The sequence below is a fragment of the Notamacropus eugenii genome, chromosome 1 (assembly GCF_028372415.1).
Source record: "Notamacropus eugenii isolate mMacEug1 chromosome 1, mMacEug1.pri_v2, whole genome shotgun sequence".
Classification (NCBI taxonomy): Eukaryota; Metazoa; Chordata; class Mammalia; order Diprotodontia; family Macropodidae; genus Notamacropus; species Notamacropus eugenii.
In genome coordinates, this window is record NC_092872.1 from 499,906,036 (window position 1) to 499,930,949 (window position 24,914).

The 24,914-nt window shown below is 40.5% G+C and overlaps 1 long non-coding RNA gene across 1 annotated transcript in view; it reads right to left on the reverse strand.

Annotated features, from left to right (window-relative positions):
* Positions 1–438: 438 nt before the first annotated feature.
* Positions 439–24,914, reverse strand: part of LOC140519864 (uncharacterized) — a 43,732-nt gene continuing 19,256 nt past the window's right edge. The window contains exon 3 of the long non-coding RNA XR_011972308.1: positions 439–12,377. This is a non-coding gene — a long non-coding RNA (uncharacterized lncRNA). The remainder of the gene's footprint in view (positions 12,378–24,914) is intronic.

Below are 24,914 nucleotides of genomic sequence, written 5' to 3' on the forward strand. Positions count from 1 at the left end.
TGAACAGATCATTTCTACGATCAGTCCAATCATCACAGTCAATGATAAACAAGGCTTTGGGGACTATAATTCATTAGGACGGAAAGATGAGGTCAGTTTGCAAGAGTTATTTGCTTTTTTGGTTTATTTTTATGTGCATATGTTCACAAATGTGGGTTTTCAAGTGTGTGTTGTAAATAAGGGACCTGTTAAAAAAAAACAGCAAGAAAACATAATGATAACTGACATTTTTATAGTGCTCTGAGTTTTACAAAGTGTACCTACATTATTTCACATGATCCTCACAGAAACCCTTTGATGCAGATACTTCACAAATTATGATCTCCATTTTACAGATGAGAAAACTGAGACTCAAGCAAAGTTATATGATTTGCCCATGGATTTTAAATCCATGTCTTTTCTGACTCCAAGTCAAATGTTCTTTTTGATAGGTAGAGAGAGAGAGAGAGAGAGAGAGAGAGAGAGAGAGAGAGAGAGAGAGATACATATGTGTAAATATATGTGTGTATATAGACATATATACGTATGTCTATATACACACATATAAAGTATACTTATCTACATATTTCCTTGATGTCTAAGGAACCTCCCTTAACCCAAATGTTGGGGAGACTATGGTCCTAGACAGGAATTCTCAGCAGAAGAGTCACCAGGACATACATGTATCTACTCCTCAAACACCTGAATCTTGCCTAAAGTAATTTATAACGTCTCTTAGTCACCTATATCTTGGGTTCCTTCTGACAGATCCCTGAAGGCCTATGTGTCAGAGTCAGTTGTTACAGAGATTGTTTAGGCCTGACTAGAAGGCTTGGCCTGTAGAAGGCACTAACATCTGGTGATTGAACTGAACTGAGTGGACTAAAGCTCAGTCAACTTTCAACAATTCACACTGGTGAAAGTACACATTAGGGAACCTCCAGAGTGCATAGTCCCAAAGGCACATCTATATTTGATAAAAACCTCACTCTTAGGTGGATCACCAAATGCTTTCCTCATAGTAATCCTTTGGGGTAGATTGTACGAGTCATTATTTCTAACTTATAGATAAGAAAACTGAGATTCCTGGAGATACGTTAGCTTGCTCAAAGTCACACTCTACAAGTGTCAGGACCAGGATGAACCCCAGTAGCTAGTCTTCATACTCTTAGCCCTGATCTCTTTCTATTACAACTTTGGGGACACATCATTGACTCTGTGTCTATGTTTTTCATTTGTCTTCCTATTTCTGTTTGACTCAGGCAAATGAGCTATGTGGAAGATTTCCCTTCCCCTTTTTGCACTTATTTTCTGTAAAATAAGGAATGTGAGCTAGATGAGCTCCAAGAACTCTTTGCCTGATGTTTTGCCTAATATTGTGTGGTCCCAAAATAAGTGAACCAATATTATTTTGCCTAATCTAAGCTCCCACTGGCTGACTTTGGGAAATGGGAGCCTGGTATTAGACTGAATGAATGAAAATAGCAATGAAGAACTTGCCCCATAAACCACATGCACATTATAGAGAGTTGCTGGTAATTGTGCAAATGAATTGGAACATAACTGGTTGTAACTGTTGATTGTAAACTGCTTCATTTCCTGATGGGAGGTTACTATCCAACAGCTACTCAAAAGAGGCAAGGGCAGTCTTCGTTCCTTCATCCTCCCCTTAACCTGAACACCAGAGACCGCCCCCCCACCCCCGCCAGTGTTAGGTGGGGGAGTGAGTTTAGCAGAGAAAGAGAAAAAAGGGAAAATGAGCTCTATCAAAATCAGGAAGGACAAAATTTTCTAATGGAGAAAATGGGATACTCACCCCTAAACCCCCACCCCAAGCACATACTCCTCAGTGAAGCCTTGTTAGATCTTGTTATGATGAATAATAATAGCTATGTGTGCCCATTTGTCTTTCACTGCCCTTTGGGTGACCTGCAATTTTGCTTTCTCAGAGATTGTAATATTCTATGATTCACAGTTATATTGAAGAATATTGGTGTTAAAATAATGACTTACATGCAAGAAATAACCTAATAGATATCATTCAGAAGATGTATGACAGGAAAGGGAGGTGGAGTGGTCATCTATCAAGAACAAGAGATTCATGTGGACAGCCTGGCATGTGCCTCACTGGCACCCATGGAACATGGAGAGAGCTAGTGGAAGGCCCCTAGAATATTGGGTGGACCCCATATGGAGGATTTATGAGAGTCCATATACAAGAATCATACAGGCTGAGGAGTGAATGGAATGCAATCTACACTGTAGGAGGAACTGTCCTCATGGATGACATCTCAGAATAACTAAGTATAGAAGCTCACATTCAATAGCTCACATTTCTATTAACACTTACAATGTTAAAGCAGATGCCCCACAACAACCCTGTGAGGCAGAGAGTGAAAGGATTATTACCTCCATTTTTGCAAATGTGGAAACTGAGGCTCAAAGCAGTTAAGTGTTCTAAACCCTGTATTTCAGAAAAGACATTGTCAAACTGGAATGAGTCTACAAGAAAATGACCAGGGTGGTCATCTGAATAGAGACCAGACCCAGCAAAGATCAGTTGAAGTACTGGTGATGACTAACTTGTGAAGAGAACGCAAGGTGATGTGAGACCAGGCTTTGAAGCATTTGGTGGGCTGTTTATTTAGTCTACTTGTCAAAGAGGAATAATTAGAAGTAATGGATTGATGTTGCAGAAAGGTAGATTTCAGTTGAATATAAGGAAAAAAAAAATTCCTGTTGTGAGGAAAAGGTTTAGCAAATTCATGAGCTCTTTCCCCTTAAACACATGAGTTTTTTCCTTAGAATTCATCTATCCCAATGCCCTCATTTTATAGATGAGGAAGTTGAGGCTCAGTGGCTTCACCCAAGATCATACAACAGGTAAAAACAAGGCCCAGGTGTGGACCCCAGATCTCCTGGCTAGTCTGATGCTCTTTCTGCAATACCACGTTAATCTCTAGCGAGACTAGACAGAGGACTTTGGCTATCTTCTTGGATATTGCCACTGCAATGATGATGGCTTGTCCCAATTACTTCTCCTCTCTGTCAGCTGCTAGTATCCTCCTTACCAAAATGTATTTTGTATTTATTGTACATTTATTGTACATCACTTGTATAAACATATTTATGTAAAGGCAATTTCCCCCAGTAGAATGTAAATTCCTTGAGGGTTCTTGTGATTCTATTGTTTTCAATCATGTCCAAGTCTTCATGATTGTAGGCTTGAGGTTATGAGGGCCTGAACCAAGCTGGTGTGGCAGTGTCAGAAAAGAGAAGGAATTTACTAAATGGCTGTTAATTGCTTGTTTGTAAATGCACTGGAATTAGTGTGCTAGGATATTGCAAGTGTCAACGTGAAATGCTACCCAATCTTCAGGACTCCAGTTAGGGAACAAATGTAGCCAATGGTCAGTTAGTTCTGGGGCGGAGGAATGAAGTCGAAAAATAACCAAGGAAATAAAAATAAATTAGCTTGGGTAGGAGAGAATGAAAAGCATCTCTGGACACAGTTCTTCTCTGTCTTATTAGAACCATCTGTATTTGTGCCAGTTACCTGCATGTGGAGGGAATGTGCAATCTTTACAGCTGTGAGGGCTCTAACAACCATAATTAGCCAAACCATGAATGTGCAACCCACCATGAAAGAGCCCTGAATTTTCAGTCGGAAAACCCGGGTCTCTGTTTCTTTTTCTGTCCACTTAGGGGGCTGGACCATTATTTTTAAGATCATTCAAAATCTAAATCATGTTAAATTCTCATTAAAAGTCCAACTGGGATGGCAGAGCCTTACACAGGATGTAAGGAATAGAGGATTCCTGCTATATTCTGAAGGGTAGGGTACTAAGAAATGAGGAGGAGGTGAGATGATCACTTTGCAAAGAAGGTAATGAGAATTTACTGAACTCTGGTATTTCTACTCATGTATGGTGACTGTGAATTATATTTAATCAATTTAAAAGCTAATTGATTGACTTCTAAGGGTATTATAAACAAGCACTTTAGTCTCAGGAGTGAAGAGAAGGGTGTGGAGATATAGAGAGTGTCTGATTTTTCCCCCCTTCACAAGGTGAATGTTGAATTCAAGATGACTCAGAAATCCCTTTAGCTCATCCTGGACTGAAATATTTCACGTGGGACTGCAAATGGGAATTTCCACTTTGGCAAGAAAGGCCAACTGTCAGGCAGGGCTAGGGCAGGTGTTGAGAACAGGAAAAGAAAGTAGACCCAAGGATATTGTAAGACTCCCAGGCTGTCATGGTTGGGTACCCCAATGTTTCATGGGCTCAGAGATAAGAGGAATTTTGGAAATCTTCCAAGTTGACTTTCTTTGTGAATAAGAAAACTGAGGCCTTGGGGAAGAAGTGATGTACTTGCTCAGGGTCACATCATGAATAAATGACAGTCACCAGGCTCTAAAGAAAATGGAAATAAGAAACACCAGTAGATTCTTCTTCCCTCCTTGGTTTTTAGGGTGGGGCAATATTTACTTGCTTCCCTACTGCAATGGTATATCTACCTTCAATGAAAATAAACCTTTTAGATATGAACAGGCAATTTTCAGAGTAAGAAATTTAAAGCTATCTAAATGAAAAAATACTCTAAATCATTATTGATTAGAGAGATGTAAATCAAAACAACTCTGAGGTACCATATCACACCTATCAGATTAGCTAACATGACGAAACAGAAAGGTGTTAATGTTGGAGAAGATGTGGGAGAGTTGGAATACTAATTCATTGTTGGTGAAGCTGTGAGCTGATTCAACCATTCTGGAGAGCAATTTGGAGCTATGCCCAAAGGGCTACAAAAATGTGCATACCCTTTGACCCAGTAATATTGCTTCTAGGACTGTATCCCAAAGAGGCCATAAAAATGGGAAAGGTTCCCACATGTACAAAAATATTTATAGCAGCTCTCTTTATGGTGGCCAAGAACTGGAAATCAAGGGGATGCCCATCAAATGGGGAATGGCTGAACAAGTTGTGGTATATGAATATAATGGAATACTATTGTGTCATAAGAAATGATGAACAGGAAGACTTCGGAGAGGCCTGGAAGGAAGCAGAACCAGGAGAACTTTGTACACAGCAACAACCACAGCGTCCAAAGAATTTTTCTGGTAGACTTAGTCCTTCACAGCAATGCAAGGACCTAAAAAATTCCCAGTGGACTCTTGAGGCAAAATGCCTTCCACATCCAGAGAAAGAACTATGGAACTGGATCGCAGAATGAAGCAGACCATTTTCTCTTGTGTTATGTTTTGTTTTGTTTTATGATTTCTCCTATTCATTTTAATTCTTCTATACAATGTGACTAAGGTGAAAATGTATTTAATAAGAATGTATGTGTAGAACCTATATAGGATTGCATGCTGTCTCGGGGAGGGAGGAAGGAGCGAGAGGGAGGAGGGAATATAAGATATATGGAAGTGATTGTAGAAAACTGAAAAGAAATAAAATATTTTTTAAAAAAAGAAAGTGAACCTTTTAAATGACTGGATGTTGCTGCGATGAATATATGTATGTTTTGAAGCACTATAACAATAGAAAACAGCATTTGGGTTGTTAATCGATCAACAAACATTTATTAAGCACCTACTGTGTGCCAGACACTGTACTAAGCACTGGGGATACTAAAAGAGGTAAAAGACAGTCCTTGCCCACAAGGAATTTATAATCTAATGGGGAGGCAACATGCAAGCAAATATATACAAAGCAAGCTACATACAGGATAAAGAGAAAATAATTAGCAGAAGAAAGATGCTGAAATTAAGAGGGAAGCCTTCCTGTAGAAGGTAGGATTTATTTGAGCCTTAAAGGAAGTGAGGGATATCAGTAGTCAGAGCAGAGGATGGACAACATTCTAGGCTTGGGGGACAGCCAGAAAAAATGACTGGAGCCTAGAGATGGAGTGTCTTGTTTGTGGAAAAGCCTGGAAGCTGGAGTCACTTGTCAGAGAGGAAAGTATAAGAAGCCTGGAAAGGAAGGAGGGGATTGGATTATGAAAGGCTTTGTATGCCAAATCGAGCAGTTCCTATTTGCTCCTAGAGGCAATAGGAAGGTGTGGAGGTTATTGAGTAGGGGGATGACATGACCAGACTCTGCTCTAGGAAAATCACTTCAGTGGATGAATGGAAGATGGATTGAAGCAGCGAGAGACTTGAGGCAGGCAGGCTCTCCAACAAGCTGGCAATTATCCAGGCTTGAGCTTATGAGGGCCTGAACCAAGTTGGTGTGGCAGTGTCAGAAAAGAGAAGGAAGCATATTTGAGAGATGTTACAAAGGTGAAATCAATAGTCCTTGACCATAGCTTGCTGTTGGGTGAGAGAGAATGAGGAATCCGAGATGAGTCCTAATTGATGAGCCTAAGGGACTGGAAAGATAGTATTGTCTTCTACAATAATAGATAAGGTAGGAGAGAGGAGAGGATTTAGGGGGAATGAGAATGAGTTCCTTTTTGGACATGTTAAATTTAAGATGTCTACTGAACATCTAGTTCAAGGTGTCTGGGAGGAAGTTGAAAGTCTGAGACTGTAGGTCAGCAAAGAAACTGTGGCAGGAAAGATAGATATGAGAATTATCAGCATAGAGATGGTAATTAAATACATGAGAGCAGGTGAGATTATCAAGTGAAGTAGTATAGAGAGAGAAGAGAAAAGGGCCCAGGACAGAACCCTCAGGGACACCTATGGTTAGAGGGCATGATCTGGAAGAGGATCCAGCAAAAGAGACTAAGAAGGAATGGTCAGATAGGCCATGGAGAATCAGAAGAGAATGGTGTCCTAAAATCCTAAAGAGGAGAGTGTATCAAGAAGGAGAGTGTGATCAACGGTGTCAAAGGCTGCAGAGAGGTCAAGGAGAAGGAGGCTGAGAAAAGGCCATTGGATTTGACCACTAAGATCATTAATAGCTTTGGAGAAAGCAGTTTTGGTGCAATGATAAGGAAGTCAAATTGTAAGGGGTTAAGAAGAGAGTGGAAGGAGAGAAAATGGAGGCATCTAATTGGAGATGGCCTTCTGAGGAGTTTAGGGACAAAGGGCAGAAGACTAACAGGGCAATAGTTAGCAGGGGCAGAAGAATCAGAAGGATGAGGTGGAATGTATTACTAAACTGAATAGAGGAATTAAGGCTATTTCACCTTTTGAAATAGGGGTGAGGGAGGAAAAAGTAGCAGAAGGTACCTGAGTGACAGAAGATGAGGAGGAGCAGGAAAGAGGTAGTTCATGGAAGACCTTTTATGAGGAAGCTGCTGTGGTTCAGTGGAAACAGTAGTAACAATAATGACAACTAGCATTTATGTAACATTTAGAGGTTTTTGAAGTACTTTAATAAATCTTCTATTTTAATTCACAGTGGATTTTGAGTTTGAAGTTGTTCAGGCATTTTCAGTCATATCCAATTCTTCATAATCTCTTGGAATTTCCTTGGTGAAGATACTGAAGTGGTTTGTCATTTCCTTCTCCAACTCATTTACAGATGAGGAAACTGAGGCAAACAGGAATTAGTGACTTGTCTAGGATCACACAGCTAGGAAGTATCTAAGCCCAGATTTGAACTTACAAAGATGAGTCTTCCTATTCTAGGTCTAGCACTCTATCCACTGCATCAGTTAGATGGCCTCAAGTTGGTAAACCTGGATTCAAATCCTAGCTCCAATGCTCCTCAGAATATCTTTGGAAAAAGCGTTTAATCTCTCTGTGTCTCAGTTTCCTTATCTATAAGATAACTTTCCTGCCTGTGTCACACAGGCATTATGAGGATCAAATGAGAGAATGTATATAAAACTGCTTGTGACTGATGTCCTATGTACTCTTATGATACTAAATAGACTTATTGGGCTAAAGGAGTACCCAATTTTACTCATGGCATATCTGAAGCCAGATCACCATGATCTGCTATCATAGGAACTTGCTGTTTTTGGAAAGTACCCTAATCTCTTCACCATCCAATATCTTCTATTATTAGTACAAAATTATTGTCTAAGTTCCCCCCCACCCCATTCAGCAACATAAATAGTGCACAAAAGGACCACAATTTGAACTCCTGCACTACCTGCTTCCATGTTGTATGATGGAAAGTGCTGGATTTGGAGTCCGAGGGTCTGGATTTGAATTCTGCCTGTAACACTGACTGTGTGACCTTGGGTAAGTCACTTAGTCTCTCTGAAACTCAGTTCACTCATTTGAAAAATGAGGGGATTAGACAAGATGATTTTGAAGATCCCTTCTAGTTCTAAATCTATGATCCTGTGTTCTCAATTTCAGAATCCTGAAAATATCAAACTACCTCAAGTTATTGACATTGAAAGGTCCAAGGATCATTACAGTGCTTTAGAGTGATAAGAGCTTGTGTTTGGAATCTGTAGAACTGTATTCAAATCCCAGCTTTGCCACTTAGGACCTATATATCACCCTCACAAGTAGTATCTATGCCTCAGTTTCTCCCATTTTAAAATGATGAGTTGGGTCTAGGTTGATTGCTATAGGTTATCCCAGTGCTAACATTTACTTTTCCAATCTGTCATCCAAATATTGAACAATGGAATGGTTATTAGTTCCCTTTCATAGGTCTCCTAACTAGATTTTAAATCAATATTCTCTTCTTCCGACCTCAACAATTTCCATCCCCTGATGATTCTGAGCCCTGTTATCTCCACGGTTTACCTGTGAATGACTTTTTCCTAGGACATACCTGGGAGGTAGTGTGAGATTGAGAATATGTCCATACCCTGTGAAATGAGGTGAGCAGAATAAGACTGGCAGACATTGAGACAACAGAGGAAAGAAGAAGAGATGTCTGGAGAAAGGGGGAAAGATGAAAAAGAGCTAAGCCCCATTGGAAGGGCTAGAATGGAGGAGAGAAGGGAAATCATGTCTGTGGCTGAGCTGTGCCTCCCTCTGTCCCCTGACACACATATAGGAAGGCAGTGAGAATTCTGGGGAAGTGCCTGCAGTGTACTGCCATCATGGAATTTCCCTTAGGAACAACCTCTTCCATGGTCATCCCCCTCTGTCTTCTTTTCTTCACTGGAAACTCTCCTAGTTCTGTTAACTAGTCCACAGAGCTTCCTTCTCTAAGTCACTACTCTTGCTTATCTTGGAGACCCACTGGAAAGAGTTCCCTAGAGCATTCCTAAGGTGGTCTATATGTTTCTTCCCCGCAAAACCCACCCTTTTTATCATTTTTCTAGGCAGTTATAAATCCCACACTTCCCCCCCAAAAGTCCCTAAAGCAGTTATGATAGATGTATATGATCCAGGACTGTATTTGGCAGAGAAAATATTATTTAAATCCATTTACATTCAGTGTTTTGTGCAAATTATGATGCCTCAAGCTTTCTTGCTGGATTCAGTCTCTGTCTTTTTTGAGTAACTTAATTATCATCCGGTGAGGAAGAATTTTAATAATGGTGTTGTTTACATTAGAACCTGCTCTTGGGGATTAGAGAGAATTATTGAGATTGAGGAAGAACAGAAAGTGATGGGATTTGGTTTGGTTTGGTTTTGTCTTCTCTTTCCCTAAACCCAGATGCTCAGACAAGAACGGTATCAGTTCTATGAGATTTTTTTCCTGGATTTCCTCACCTCCCCACTCAGCAGCCTATCAAAATATCTACAGGTCAGCCTGTTAGGGAAAGAAGTATACCCAGCTGCCTAGGACTTTCCCTCTCCCTTTGATATAAAAGTTCACCCATCTTTTCGGGTTAATGATTGTCAGTGCCAGCAGGTGACATAGTGGGAGAACTGGGGCTCTGTGGTACATCAGGTCACAAGCTTGTTTCTCTTTCAACCCACTAGGAAAACATTTCTAAAGTTACTTTCATGGATTAGGTTTTTGATGGCTAGAAATGTGTGCTGCCTGTTCACCCTAAGTAGAAAGTGGCTTTCCCTTGTAGCTTGAACAAACTCAGTCTCTGAGAGATTGAAAACTGTCTTCATTCTTGTGGAGGAGGGAGAAAGGAGTGTAGAGTAATTTGGTGTGTTGTGGTGGGTAGAATGCTGGACTTGGCTTCAATCCATTCAATCTTACCTCATTTATTAGCTGTGTTATCCTGGGCAAGTCATTTAACCTTTCCTTGCTTCAGATAAATATCTAAGACTTACTTACCAAGCCATAAATGGGCTGCAATCTATATTAGTAGAGGGTAATAATGACAGTGTGATGTAGGCAAGGATGATATTTTACAGATGAAACAAGCTCAGAGAGATTGAGCACTTTTCCTAAAGTCAATCTTCTAAGGAACAGTGAAGCTGCGATGATGGTAAAACAACAGATTCTATTTACACTCATCAGCTGAACAAGATACTTAACTTCTCTGAGCCTCCGTTTCCTTATTTGTTAAATGAGGACGTTAGACTAGATTCCAGTCTCGGAAGTGCCTTCTAGATTAGATGTCTGATCTGGTGTCATGACGGCAATAAATGATAGGAAGAAAAGATGATGGAGAATTATGACAACTGGGCAACCCAAGAACTCCACTGGTATCTTCAGGATTTCAGGAGAAAGGGAGGAAGCCTTCTTTTACGTTGGATGTATCCCCCTATACACAACTTATAGAAAGACATGAACGAGAGTTGCAGAAGATGGGTAGGCATGTGTTCATAGTGACCTGAATCTTTGGAGAGAATATTCACATCAATAAGATAATTGATACATTTGAGCATATATATACACACACATATATGTACATACATATAAACATGCATCTTAGATATGTTAGAGTGTGTATATATATATACTGTATATACTTAGATATAACTAGATTGATATAGATTAAATATGAATAACAGATAGATATATAGATTTTTGTTGTTGTTTAGTTGCTTTTAGTCCTGTCTGACTTTATGACCCCATTTTGGGGTTTCCTTGGCAAAGACACTGGAATGGTTTGCCATTTCCTTCTCCAGCTCATTTGAAAAATGAGAAAACTGAGGCAAGGATTAAGTGATTTACCCAGGGTCACACAGCTAGGAAGTGTCTAAAGCCAGATTTGAACTGCAGTGTTCCTCACTCCTGGCCCAGCACGCTAACCACTATGCCATCTAGCTGCCCCTAAGGTATGGGTTAGATGTGGATAATAAAGATACGTATAGATGTATAGATTAACCATGAGAGGCAACATGCAAAGTGACTAGGGAAAGACCTCAGTTCCCATCCTATTGGTCCGTAATGTAGCAGTATGACTTTGCATATGAGCTGCTTAAACTCTCAGCACTCCTAGGAAACTCTCTAAAATAATCTGCATTAGTAGATAGAATTCCTATACTAATGAGATCACATACCATATCCAAAGAAAAGGATATATAGTGTGCATATGTATTTTGTGTGTTCTTCTGCTTTCTTTAAGATTGGACCATAAATATTTCTCATAGACTCCAGGACCAGGAGAAAGTACTATGAGAAGATTTAGTCACAAATCCTGGCTAATTATAATAAAAAAATAAAAGCCTGCCTTCTCCACACAGTGTGTGTGGGCACTTATATTTTCAGAGTTTCCTAAAGACCCTTAGAGTTCAGTCATTTTTGCTTTGTTGAAATTTGTTAATCAAAGCTATCTTCCCTTCAAGCTGTTTAAATGGAATGGTGGCTTCATGTTTAGTTCATTCGCTTATTCTTCCTCTCTAAAACATTCCTTTCTTCTCTGAATGATATATACTATTATCTTCTTTCTCTATTGGAAGATCCCCCCCTCACTCCTCTTTAAAAAAATCTATTAATACAGAGTGATTTAATTCCTGCTTTTTTTCCACATGAAATTCATACTCTTCATCCAACAAGGAAGTAGTGCCAAGATGAGCATCAGACTCAGGGCACAGTCTCCCTGACCCTTTCCACCTCAGTCTCTTTCCTCCTAGTGCTACACCCCCAATTCAATATGCAACTGGAAAAACATACCTGTGAAAACCCAACTGTCATAAACAGGGAAGAAATACATCTACTGGTCTCAGTCTTTGAGAACTTGGGTCAGTCCTGGAGAAGGGACTTATGGATTTGCTGTAAAGTTAGGAGAAGATGACACTTGGCTTCCTCTCCCACCGATCACTATAACATGAGAAACTCAGTGATTTCCTTTAAGCCATTAGCATAACATCAATGCTCATTATAGCTAGATTGGGTGCTTTGCCTGGTGTCAAGTCCTTAAGAGTATAAGGTCATTTTAAAGGAAGAGATAAGCAAAAGATCCTGTTGGTGGTGTGGATAGGAGGAAGGAGGTAGAAGAGTCTGTCTGCTTAGGGTTATTCCATGAGCAAAGCTAGTGGCTGAGGTACTGTTATCATCCATCCCTCTTTCCATCGCCCTCTTGAAGACTTGGAGTTGCCGCTTGCAGCAGCACCCTGACTCATGTTGATGACCACAGAGATGACAGCACCATGAACAGTTTCAATAAAATCATCTCTTAAAAAAAGAAAGAAAACTCATTTTAGTAATAAGTTGATGCGAGTGCAAATAAGAGAATATTTCCACAGGTCTCTAAAAAATTTTATTCACAGCCTAACCTTCTCCATGGTCCAGGTGGGAGTAAAGGATTCCTTACCAAGCTATAGTGAGAAATGTATGTATGGAACAGAAAAAGTGAGAATCATCCCCTTTCTACTACAGAGTACAATTTTATATATGACACAGGGAAATAAGAATCTTCCTGCTCCCCAGGAGAGTGCCCTTTTCTAGGACTGGAATATCTGCTCTGGACAAACACAGCTGATGTTCTTGGACAGAGCTGGAGACACTTCGACAATCATTTTCTCATCAACCCCTTTTCCCAGACTCCTCATGAACAGCCCTCTTCTATTGACATTTGTCATTGGCCCAAGCCATAGTTAAACTTAACTAGCTTACCATATACTTGATGGAATTTAGGGAACATAGACTAACTAGTCTCATCACTGCTCAGTTACAAACCATCTTTTGGCCGGAAGGTGGAGTGAAAGAGGAGGAACCTTCCCCATGTAATTCATCCCAACCATTTTATATTCATTCCTGCTAGTTTCCATTTGGTTGGAGTTGGGGGAGGGTAGAAATATGTTCACACCTTGTCTCCTAATCTTAAAGATATCTCACTTAGCAGCCTCCTATGTGCCCAGAACATACTGTCCTCACTTCTACATCTTAGACTCTCTAGTTTCTTGCAAAGCTCAGCTCAAATGCCATTACCTACATGAGACTCCTCCTGAATCCCCAGTTGCTAGTGTCCCCCACCTCCTAATTACCTTGCATTTTACATATCCTATAGCATACATGTTTTCTCCTCCAACAGATTGGAAGCACCTTTGAAGGCTGAGAGTCATTTTTCCTTTGTATCCCCAGAACTTAGCACGCTGCCTAGAAAATAGCAGTTACTTAACAAATGCTTGTTGGTAGACTAATTGGCTTAAAAAAAAAAAACAAGTTCTGTTTCCCAGAAATATAATCTTGAATTCCAGTGGGGATGAATCAGAAAGGATGCAGAATGGTCCATCTTGCTGGAGGGTGAGGGGAAGGATAGCTATCTGGGGAGTGCTGGGGAGCGCAGGGTCTGTCTATATGGAATGGACTTGCAGTCGGACAGGATTCAGTTTCACTGGAGCTGCTGTGATGCATCTCCTGGCTGATTATCCTCCAAGTTGGTCCCCACTTCTCTTTATACTCAGGCTACCCGGAGTACAACATCCTCTTAGTCTCACCGGCGCAATTAATGCACAGCTACAGCTGGTTGAAGGGGACCAAATCCATCGCACAGGTGATTTGGTTCCTTTTTACCAGCTTTAGCAAAGCATTGGGCTTCTGGGTCCATGGAGGAGGATGGGGACAAGGCCATGAGGGGCAGGCCACTTCCTGGATCTTCCATTGCTGGGGGATCCCAATGGAGTTGCTTCCAAATGGCTTCATATCCAGACTTCTGGGATTTACTTAAGCTACTTGGTGATTAGGTCTGTCAGCAGGGAAGCTGTACATAATAAAAGGTTTAATGGATATAAAATTCCTGTGTGGCCTGGGAGACCTCCAGACCCCTGTCCACTATCTTCCAGAGCCAGGGATATTCTAGAAGGCTGTAAGAAGAATCCATTGTACTTTATTTCATCGCCTGCCTTCAGTCCTCATCTCTTGTGGCCATACCTTCCTTGATATTACTGTAATGCAGGCTCACTAAACTTTCATGTATGGCATCTTGGTTTACAAGTGAGTTTTTTTTAAAAAACAATTAATTTATTAGCACCCCATTTGGAGGAGTACCTTGGTTGACTAGGTTTTCTGAAGATAACATATGTGCTCACTCAGAAAGCTCAGTGTCATCACTATTTGATTAGAATTGGGATTTAAGGGAATGAAGTATGGAGGAAAGTGTGTCCAGCTTAGAATCAGAGTGGGCTAGGTTTGAATTCTGCCTTGGATATTGCTGGTTGTGTGAGTCTGGGCAGTCACAACGTATCTGGACCTCAGTCTCCTCATCTATAAAATATAATATTACTTGTTCTACCTACCTTCTGGTGTTGTACGAAAATACTTTGCAAAACTTAAAGTACTATAGAAATGTGAGCAATTAGTATTAGGGGGTTCGGAGTCCCTCCCAAAGATGATTAAAGTTAGAATAATAAGGCACAAGATATAAGAAGTATTTCTTCAGCCACAAATACACCTGTATATTAGGAGTATAGCCAAGGAGGAGAAACAACTTTTAAAATCGTTGAAATGCAGGACGCTGCCTCAGGAGGACACACTGCTTTCAGTCAGACTGTGGTACTGACCAGAAGGGTGATTGGGAACTCATGGTCCATCACTCTTCTAAAACATACCTCCAGCAAAGGAGGTCATGGTTCCAAGACATACTGAGTACCCCGTATTGAGAGAGAGACAGAGAGACAGAGATCCACAGAGACAGACAGAAAGAGAGAGAGAGAGAGAGAGAGAGAGAGAGAGGTAGAGGGGGAGAGAGAGGACAGAGATGACAGAGAAACAGAGACAAAGAGAGACAGAAGGAGAGAAGGAATGAGAAGGAATGTAGAGACAGAAATAAGACAAAGAAACAAAGAGAGAAACTTGGGAGGAATGACTGAAGAAATGACTTTGCCAGATCACCAGGAGACATTTCAAGGACATATTTTGAAGTGGAAAGGGAGGAGACCTCAATTCTAGTTCCACTTCTATCAATGACTTTCTGTAACACCTTCAACATATGACTGCTTGTTCATGAGGCATTCTGGTCCTTCTCAGTTCTGAGCTATCTGGACTCTAGGGAGTTAAAACCATAGCCCTGAGTTTAGGACAAAGATAGTGAGAAAGCTGAGAGACTGCAAACTTGGCTCTTAGAAGTGTCTGCATAAAATATTTGAAATCAATGTGGACTTGGGAGGGGGTGGGATGAGAGTCACATTCGTTTAAATGAGCTGCACTGAGTCAGAGTAAAAGATTTCCTTTTTAGAAAATTAGTTTTCCTACCCAATGCACCATTCATCAAAAATAATGATGTTTTGGTGAAGAAAGACTTCAGCAGCAGTGGGGACATGGTGCCCCATTCACAGAGCTTTCTCTTGAAACTTCCTTCGAAAACAAGGACTTTTTGGTAGGTAGAGGTTGACAGTGCATGTATTCACTTCACATAGGAGATAAAGCAGAGACAAATTATTACATGATGAAGTTTTCCTCCTTCCCTCTCTCCCCCATACCTCTCAAATACTGCCATCAACCTACCATCAGTGGGGCATTTGTTTTGAACTGTGTTACCAACAGTGAGTATCTGAATTCTCACTGTCTTCCTCTGGCCAAGACAGCACATTTGCGAGATGATAGACCATCTTTAAGGGTGATTATACAGCTCAGGAATAAAGGGGAGTTGTTAAGGGTTCACATCCATAACCATGGCTTCATTAGCTCTAAACAACTGAGTTTACAAGTCACAGATACAGTAAGATACCTGGTTAACATGAATTCAATCATACTCATCCACTCTTTCGTCTAGAAAGGGATTAGTTTCAGGCAGGGGACATTCTGAACATAATATTTCTTTATCTTATGTAGCAGAGAGAAAAATGTAAGCCAGGGAAATAGCTAATTGCATTATCCCTCCTTTATCTCGACTGGTAAGTGTTAGAAAGAATGACGAAAACTGGTCTATTCCAGACCGCTGGTGACCTTGAAATGACTCTTCCATTAGAATGTCCCTTTCTTGCCCCTCCTCTTCTCCACTTGTCCAAATCCTACTTGTCTTTCAAGATTTAGCTCCAGTCTCTCTTCTTATGAGAAGCCTTTCCTGACCAGTCCAGTCGAGTCCCTTCTCTGAACTATCTCGACCCTTCAGGATTGTACTAATTATTCCTACTCTGACTCGTGGCATCTCTTTTACTGTTAGCAGAAACTCTTCCTATAATGATGGCTTATTACCTCAACTTCCATTTCTGAGATCCCTGAGGGCAGAGTTCATGCCTTACTCTTTTGTATTCCCCATAGCGCTAAACAGAGTGGTCTACACTCAGCGAGAGTATGGCAAATATCTGATGAACAAAAAGTGATAATAACAGACACTTAAGTAATCTCTTAAGGTCCACAAAGTACTTGACATACATTATTACATCATTCAATTACTTCAACAATTCTGAACGGTGGGTACTATCTAGCACAAAGCCTGGAACACAATAAATATTTGATAAATGCTTGTTGGTTGATTTTGAAGCTGAGAAAACCAGGGTTCAGAGAAGCTAGGTAATGTGACTGTGGCCACACAATTAGTTAAGTGGCAAGTGAAATACAAACTTGAGTGCTTCTTAACTTTAAGTCCAGCATTCTTCTGACCAAACCAACCTGCTGGTTACTGATTGAGTTTTAATTTTTTTCTTAGAGTTGAGCAAGTTCAAAGCTAAGAAAGACTTGCCTCTTCCTACCTCTGTACCTTTCTTTAAGTCATTCCCATTACCTGGGATGGCCTCCATTCTGCTGTCTGTGTAATATCTACCTCCCTTTTTGCAAAACCCTACTAAGATGAACCATCCTAAGGAAGCCTATACTGTATACAGCACCTGGATGGTAGCAACTTCATGGTACATTTCCTTCACGATTACGCTCAAACTGGACTTATCAATGATGATTTTAAGGGTTCTTGAATCCTTTTCCTGTGTGTGCTACATCTTTTTTTTCTTCCCAAGCTGTCTCTCTGAGGACACGAATTGAATCTCCCCGTCAGGTTTAGGAGAGACTGTTCATTTTTTTATGACCCACTCACAGGATATATTACATGGTCAAACACATAACATATTAATGTTGTTAGCCAGAATGGACAAGAACCCCTTATAAGGCAGGGGAGGAAAGGGCATGACAATCAATATTAAGGACCTAAAGTGACTGATCAGACCATCTTAAAATATGATCCTCTGATTCTTCACTATCTAAACACACTGGAATTGGATTCAGTATGATCCTTCCTTCAAGCTATAAGATAAGGGGGTTAGACAGGATGGGCTCTAAATTTTATTTAATTCCTGGTACCCTGGGATTCTGTAATCTGAGATTCCATTCCATAAGATCTATCACTACACCCTGGTTGCAGGATATGAAATTTTGTACATTCATTAGGATCTTGAGATGTCTATCATCTTGGTGAACGAAATCCAGGCCCTGAGAACATACCTATCACTTTTTAAAAAAATATTGAGGGACAAGATCTGGACAAGAGGATGCAGTGCAGACCTATGCTAGCTTGCAAGGGCCTTTTACTCTGTCTGGATATGTTAATGAAGATGTGTTATAGACAGCACAGTCAAGCCCAAGAATTTATCACCAATTGTCAATATTCCTAATGAAGCGGAAGATTTGACATGCAATAGAATTAGCTCATATTGAACCACAGCTATGGCGCTCCCTGCCCAAATCACAGCTTTTGCCACAATGCTTTTCCCTTACCCCTCATGCCATGATGGCTTCCCACACAGAGGAGTCTGCTGGCCTTTATCTGAGTAAAATAAAAGTCATCTTTAGGGCCAACACATTCACAATTTGTCATTCTCAAGTCCAATCAGAAGGCAAAAACCCAGCCATACCCAACATTGATTTTTTTCCAGCTTTATCTTAATGAAGTGCACATTCCCTCAGTAATTAGCTTCAGGACTCCCCCTCCCCCATTACAGTTAATGTGTTATTTGATTTCCATCCAAACATTGCTAAATCTGAAGGAATTTCCCCAAAATGAGATGACCTTTGGTGATACAGTAAAATCTCTTATGTCTTGCCTGATTTTCTCATCCAAATGCTCTTTCTCTCTGAATCTCTGGATAAGACACTACCTGCCACTGGAATGACACTTGAATCAATCTCTGGTCTGCTCTACATCCTCCCACTCTGGGCTATTTAGAAACTAAAAGAACAGAAATGTATGTGTGTATATAGATGTATGTAAATATAAATGAAAGCAAACCAATATATATTTGATGCCCAGAATCATCAGTTTGTTTCAGTTATGGGGGTTGGGGGTGGAGATTAGACACCATCTCATTATTGTAGCCAAGATAAACCAGGCCTCTCTACCAACAAATTCTTCAACTCTAGAGGCCCTGAGTTGACTGTAGATGTCCATTTATTGTCTGTGCCCTTCCCATGTCCCCTTTTTCCAGACCCACCTTGCCCTGCTAGTTGTATGGGCTCCCATCTCATGTCTCCACTAACTTGTAAAATCCACAGAAACAGAGGCTAGTATTATCTGTACTTTGTACATTCTTTAGCAAAGAACATGTTAGGTACTTAATAAATGTTTGTTCTTTAGTGGAGCTCCTAATTTTACTGCTGCAAAAAAAACCCCACAAAGAAACAAAACATTTTCCTATATAAGCAGGGTTGCCTTTCCAGAACTGTAGAAACCTTGGTTTTATTTATTTGAAGAAAGAGAAGGAAAAAGCGAGAGGGAAAAAACCACAGACTCTCACTTTTAGGGTAGAAAGGTACTTCAGTGACTGTCTTGCCCAACCATAAATAAAAAAAGAACCTCCAGTCCACCGTGCCTGATAAATGGTCATTGAGTCTCATCTTGTAGCCCTCCAGAGAGGTGGAATCCACCTCTTTATGCAATCCACTGCACTTCTGGACAGCTCTAATTATTAAATATTTTTCCCCTGACATCAAACTTAACTTTGCCACTTTGTGACTTCTATTCATTGCTCCTACTTCTCCAGGGAATGCTAGTACTCAGAAAAACAAATCTCCTCGAAGTTAGGGTTCTGATTTGTTTTTCTCCTAGATTTGAAAAGGTTGAGGCCACTTGGCTTTTGCCATCTAAACTTATCTGATCTCTGAGCTTTACTTTTATACATATGCCCTAAATTCCAGCCATCCTGGTCATCTCATTCTCCTAGGAATATAGTATGTGTATGTTATTTGTATATAACATGTGTTTCATATAACATATATGTATATACAGATGCACATATATGCATATATACATATATGTTCATTATATACACATGTAGCATAGTCCCACTGTGAGGCCTTTCTTCATACTGCTTCCCTGCTTCTGTCCCTGCCCACTCTACCCATCCCTAAAGCTCACCACAAGCCCACCTCCTCTGTGAAGTTTTCTTTGACCCACAGCCACCTCTATATCATCTCTTAACTGCCTATATACTGATTATTCCTCTCTTAGGTCAATTTTTTACATCCTATCTTAAAATATAGCTTTATGTACCTGCATTATTTACCCTGCAAGACCATAAATTCATAAGGCCACAGATGATGTTAATTCACCTTTGTCTTCTCCAAAGCTCTAATTTTTTCCCCCCAAGACCAGATATTTAAAGTCCTTTTTTGGGAACAAAAGGAGGAATCCAATTTTTTCTTCCTTTTCTCCCTTTGTTTTATATTCACCATTTCTTTTGAACCTCACACCAGCCCTGGAAGGTAAACAGTACTCGTAAAATGTTTGTTGAATGAATGAATAAATGCCTCTGTGTTTCTGTCTGTCTGTCTGTCTTCAGCTGGAGAGCAGAAGAGCTGTGTCCTACTCATTTGGAGAACATGACCATTATTTGGCTTCTGCATCATCCTATCAAACAGCTTCCATTATTTGTTTCACTCGTTTGACAGTACCCCAGTGGCTGTGTCCTCAGTGCCTTTCTCTTATCACCCTGCCAACCACTGAAACAACCTGTTCCTGGAGTGGGTTGTTGGGGAGGGGGATGTTTCTTGTTTAGTTCAGTTAGTTCTTGAAATCGTGTGTTTCCACTGAATCCAGCAAATATTAAACTCAGTGTGACATTAGACTTGTAGACAGTAGACCTTATTTGGTTCATACAAATTGTTGAGCCTCAGATAAGTCATTTCTTTTCTCTAGGCTTCTGTACTCTTCTGCAAAATTAATCTAATATCACCATGACCTCCTGGCTTCCTAAGGATGCCATGGACTCTTTTGTCAGCATGCTCCCTCCCTTTGATGAAGGAAGGCTACAATTCACTTACAATCTAGGCCCAGACACACAAGTGACCAAGCTGTCAGTCCATAGGGACATGGGATCATAGCTTCTGAACTTTTACATCATCCAGAGAGGTCATCAAGGCCAACCCCCTCATTTTACATGTAATAAAATTGAGTTCTAAAGAGGCCTGAAGATGTACCCAATGTTACACAGAAGTTAAGTAGGTAGAACAAGTATTTGAACTCAGCTCCTCTGACTACAACCCTAACACTTTCCACTGAACCACATTGCTTTTACAGAGAAGCCCATCTCTGGAATCCACAATTCCATGTACCTCTCCTACATCTTGTGTTCCAGTTGGCCAAGAATATATATGAGGTTACATCTCACAGGCCCCCAGGAGAAGCTTCTCCTCTCCTCCCCACACCCTTCACATACACGTAAACACCCTTCAATCAGCTACATTATCTTAACTTTCTTCCCAGTTTGGATTCTCAAGGTAGAGAACACACTGGCCCGCCCTACCCTGGCTTGTGCACAGGCAACCCTCAGGCCTGAATTTTTGACATTTCACAAGGCTAAAATTACATCTCCTAAATGCCACCTTTCCCTGATCCCTTATCATTTTTCCTGCTCTCCCCTTTGAAAGCCTTGACATTGATGCTGTGCAGAGAGGAGGCTACTTGAGTCTGGCAGCTGTACTAGGGTGCTGTCGGGCAGTAGACCCTTGGCCTTGGTTTTATGAGGTTATTTAAAGCTTGTATTCTATCTGAAGCCTCTGTGGAGAATAAGGCAAATGAAGTCCACCACCTATTCATTAGCCAATTTGTCTCTCATTAAGGGAGAAAGGGGAGATTAGTAACTGAATCCTTCTCTCCATTGTCAGCTTCCTCAGGAAATTTTAAACACCAGGATCTTGCCAATGTGACCCGGGCAGGCAAGAAGAAAAGACTCTTAAAAACCATTCATCTGAAAGGCAGCTACGTTTGTTCCCTGGGAAAGTCTTTTCTCCCAGCTCACAACTGCAACATTTCTTCCCTTTCTCTCTCTCTCTCCTCTCTCTCTCTCTCTCTCTCTCTCTCTCTCTCTCTCTCTCTCTCTCTCTCTCTCTCTCTCTCTCTCTCTCTGTCTTATTTTAACTAAGGTACTAAAAGAGAATGGAGCTGTTCACTAATACAGTTTGTGCATTTTATGAACCAAACAATTAAATAGGTTTTAAAACATCTGCTGACTGAATAATCCCATACAGAGAGGTACACTCAGCATTTTTAAACAGCAACTGATAGGAGATCCTGCTTCATACTGCAAAACACCAGAAGTCCTGTTAAAATCAATAGAAAATTAGATGCTATGAAAATGCAATATGTGTCCAATTAGTTATAATTGGAGCAAATGGTGATGTATATAAACTCCCAGCGTAAGATGTATTTGCCTAGAATTCTCCCTGCCTGTTTTCTGCACGGGTCTGGGTTGGCAGGCCTCTCCTCTGATGTATTCATAACATGAATGATGAGCCAGCTAATACACATATGCTAGCTGTTATCTGATTAGGGTGTTTCAGGGGGGAGCCTTTCAGATTCCTCCATGCAGGGCCCGGGGGCTACGGGACTGAAGTCTCTGTCTCACCAGAGAGAGCCTTGATGCATTTGTCAAATTATTCCAGGGAACTTGATAAAGAACCAATGGTAAAGAGTCATCTGGGCAACAGCTGAAGGAAAGTGACATTTCTGAGCATAATTTAAAAAGAATCATAACTCTGACCAGCTTCCTAAACTGGACGGTTCCCTGACATATCAGTCAATGAGCATTTATTTTATCCCCTTTCCCGATTCTCTCCTTTTGTTACAACAAGAACCTGTGGGGATTATCCAGGATAATCTCAACCCTCAGTTATTTTGCCATTGACTATTTCTCTCCAATATATCCTAGACATTTTAGTCACAGATGTCTTCTAATGCATGGTTTCTATCACTTCTCTCCCCTGCTCAAATAACCTTCAATGGATCGCCATTTCCTATGGGATAAAGTTCAAACTCCTTAACCTAACATTTAAGACACTCCACAATAAGTCTCAATCTTTCTGGCCAATCTTAAATGCCACTACCCCTCCTCATGTAATTAATCTAATTGGATTAACCACTTGAAGTTCCTTTTACATAGCCCAGGTTTCACAACCTCCAGCTTTGGTTCACGTTGGTCTCTGTCTAGTATACTCTTTCCTATGTTTTTGCCTTTTGAAATATTACTCATGCTACAAAGTCTAACATGAATACCACCACCTCCACGAAGCTGTCCTTGATTTCTCCCAACTGGATGTGATCCCTTTCTAAACCAAATTTCTTTAATACCTTTTTTAAAAAAAAAATCAGTTTCACTATCCTTTTAAAGTCTGCAAAGCACATGGCATGAATTACCTCATTTGAATTCCTAATAGCCCTGTGAGCTAGATCATATAGATATTCCTATTTTGAAGGTGAGGAAACTGAGCCTCAGAGAGGTCAAGTGACTTCCTCATAGTCATACAGCTAGCAAATCACAGAGATAAAATGTGAGCACAAGTCTATCATGCTTATGACATAACCTCTGCCTGCTACTTTTGCCTCCCCTGCTAAGTTTCTTAAAGGAAGATACAGTGTTTTATTTACCCTCTCCCTCCAGAAATTCTTCCTGAAGCAAGCTTAGTTAAAAAGGGGAAGTTAACCTTGGACAGGTTCAGTCTCATCAATTAGCTCCTCACTCTCCCAGTCCACTCCTCCACCAGAGAAAAGAGAAGAGGAGGTGACGAGCAGGGGCAACAGCATCCTGAGAGAAGGATCGGATCTTGTGGCAGAAGATAGTCCCAGGGAGAAGGGTGGGACTTTCATGACATGGGACTGGTAGAAGTCTATAAGGTGTAGTGTGTGTGTGTGTGTGTGTGTGTGTGTGTGTGTGTGTGTGTGCATGTGAGGCAGCTAGCTGGTGAAATGGATAGAATACTGGATCTGAAGTCAGGAAGACTCATCTTCCTGAGTTCAAATCCAGCCTCAGACACTTACTAGCTGTGTGACCTTGGCCAAGTCTCTTAATCCTACTTGCCTCAATTCTCTCATCTGTAAAATGAGCTGAAGTAAATGAGCTGCTCTGTACTGCCAAGAAAACCCCAAATGGGGTCACAGAGAGTCAAACATGACCAAACAATGTACAATATAGTGTTAGTGAGCCACAGTGAACCACAGGATTATAAATTTAGAGCTGGAAAGGACCTGAGACATCATAAAGTCCATTTTTTTTTATATAAGGAAATTGAGGCTCAGAAATATTAAATTTCTGAGTAGTGCTGTAAGTGTTGAAGCTAGTAAGTGTTGAAAATGGGATTCAGACTCATATGTTCTGACTTCATATCTAGTGCTTTAGACATTAACTATATACCACACTGCGTTCCCATCTCTATCCCCACACCAGATGTTGGCACACTCACTGGTTATAACTCTCCTTCCAGCCTCTAGCATAGGACCTTCCACATAGTAGGCATTGAATAAATGCATATTGGACATTAAAAGGAGGAAGGTCAACTCAAAGAGCATTTACTAGACCAATCACAAATAATCATTGACGAGAAGTGGAATTTTTTTTGAAAACTATGTCTTTTCACACTCTGGATTGCCCTCTGCTATAGGGAGAGATTCTTTCACTTGAAATGCCTTCCTTACCCAACATTGCATCCTTCTTTATACTGCCCTCAGTGACTATTCCTAGCCCATAAGTGAGATGTTAGTAACAGAATTCAAACCTCAGGGATTTCAAGAAAAATAGGATAATATACTTAGAGACTGAAGCGATATTAAAGATCATCTAATACAACCTTGTCTTTTTTATAGACAAGGAAACTGAAGGCCAGAAATTTGAACTGACGACTAAGTTTCTGTAGAGTCATGATTCGAACCCAGGTGCCCCTACTCCAAATCCTGTGCTTTTATTATCAACTCACACGCTCTGGAAGCTGTAATAAATGGTCCTGCCTCTCCTTACACACTGCCACAGGAAGAGGGATTCTAATAAGTACTTGTACTCAGAGTCATTTACTTCAGTAATTGGAGGATCTGAGATTGCATCAGTATAAACAAGTACTCCTTCCACCAGTGCATGCCATAGCCTTCTCACTTCTTAGGGAATAGTTTTATAAATCACAGTGGCCAAAAAAAAAAAAAAAACCCTCCAAAACAAAAACCTCTCAAAACTTACAATCTAGTGGCTAATCAAATATTCTGTTCTTCACCAGGCTAGTCCCTGGTTGACAGAGAGAATAATTCATTAAAACAGTAAATTAGCTATACTTAGTGAAAATAAGGTGTCCAGATGATGATGAGTTCCCTCCTATTTAGGCTTTGTTCTCTCCCTAATATCAACCTCCCCAGAAACTATCTACAGAGGCCAATTCCTAAATCTCAATCTCTTCACTCTAATGGGGTATCCTGGGTTCTCTCCCCACCTTCTGAAGTTTTGCATGTGTGTGTGTGTATGTGTGCATGTATGTACGCATGTGTGTATACAGAGGTTTGTGGTCTCTTCACTCAATTTAACTGAGTTT